This window comes from Aplysia californica, unplaced genomic scaffold (assembly GCF_000002075.1).
Source record: "Aplysia californica isolate F4 #8 unplaced genomic scaffold, AplCal3.0 scaffold00109, whole genome shotgun sequence".
NCBI lineage: Eukaryota > Metazoa > Mollusca > Gastropoda > Aplysiida > Aplysiidae > Aplysia > Aplysia californica.
In genome coordinates, this window is record NW_004797379.1 from 111,389 (window position 1) to 112,783 (window position 1,395).

Here is a 1,395-nt window from a genome sequence, read left to right on the forward strand (position 1 = left end):
GGGCAAGGTTCAGGGATTGTTTATTAAATGTTTCTCATGCTTTCATGTTTTAGCATTTTTGGATAATATCTGTCATTGTATATGTGGGTTGTTGGCAGGGGCTCTGGTGTGGTTTGCTTCTTCTTTCCTTTCGAACATCTATCGTCCTTATCTCCCCTTCTTCTTTCTTTATGTTTGTTACTCTCTTGTAACACCTTTAATCTTCTGGCGCTCATATAACCTTATGCAGTTGCGAGCGCCGTAAAACCTCTCCTAAAACTGTTATTGCATTATCATAATTTTTCCCAAAAATGTATTCAGGACTTTGTTATTGTTCTTGTCGCTGTCGTCTCCGGTTTGGTAATTTTTTTGGGGTCGAATTTTAGGTTTCTTTAGGCTCATCACCTTTTACTTTTTAAAACACATTTTTTTTGGCGTGGATATTACGAAAAAATCAACGTTGATCATTGGCACACAACAGTTAAATTTTCAGTTTCTCCAAACTTCGGCGGCCGTTTTCTTGTTAATTTTATCACTGAAATCTGGTGACCCCCACCTCTTTCAGAAAAAAAGCTCGAATTTAATTCACGTTAAATGGGTATTTTTTCATCAACAGACAGTCTAAGATGATGCCAATCACTCCATATGGCCCAAAAATAATCGATTAGAGCCTGATTCCACTTCACTGTGTCACAAAGGAATTGCAGTTTTTTCATCTGTTGCAACCATTGCGCTTTCTCAAGAAATATTTTATCGAATTAAAACTCTAGGTTGAAATAAACAATATCAAAATTCACGTACACATAATGTAGGTGGTTAAAAGAATTAGCGTGGGTCTTTTTTTCTTTCCTCTTCCCTTAAATTATTGTTTGCTTTCTGAGCTTACTACATAAGTAGAACAATTTGTCTAGGATTTGATTCCTTGTTTCTGTGACGTCGCTGACCAGCTAGAAGTGGCGGTACGCTGTGCACTGTACACTGTGTGTGTAGACTGCAGGGACATCAGCAGATGACTGGCAAGTTGGGATGGCTCACGTACATATTTTTATGTTCCGCGCAATGTACTGGTCTAAAGATTGCGTTGAGCGTTTTAACGATAGTATAATTGTATCATTCTTGTGAGCTCTTCAGTTTCATATCTTAATTTTAATTTTAATTTTGATTTTAATGTTCATATTTTTACACTTTTGAAAATATACGTGGATGTTCCTTGATGTGATTAAAAGAATAAAGATGGAAGTGAATTGTAAAAAAAAAATAATTTCAAATATATAAAATATTAACGCAATCTTGAGAATGCCGCGCAATTATACGATCGTTCAAACGCGCTGCGCAATCTTGCGCTGATCGGTAAATTGCGCGAACACTGTCTGTCATATACTCCACTGTCAGGGAAGAGTTCTTCATTTGCGTCTG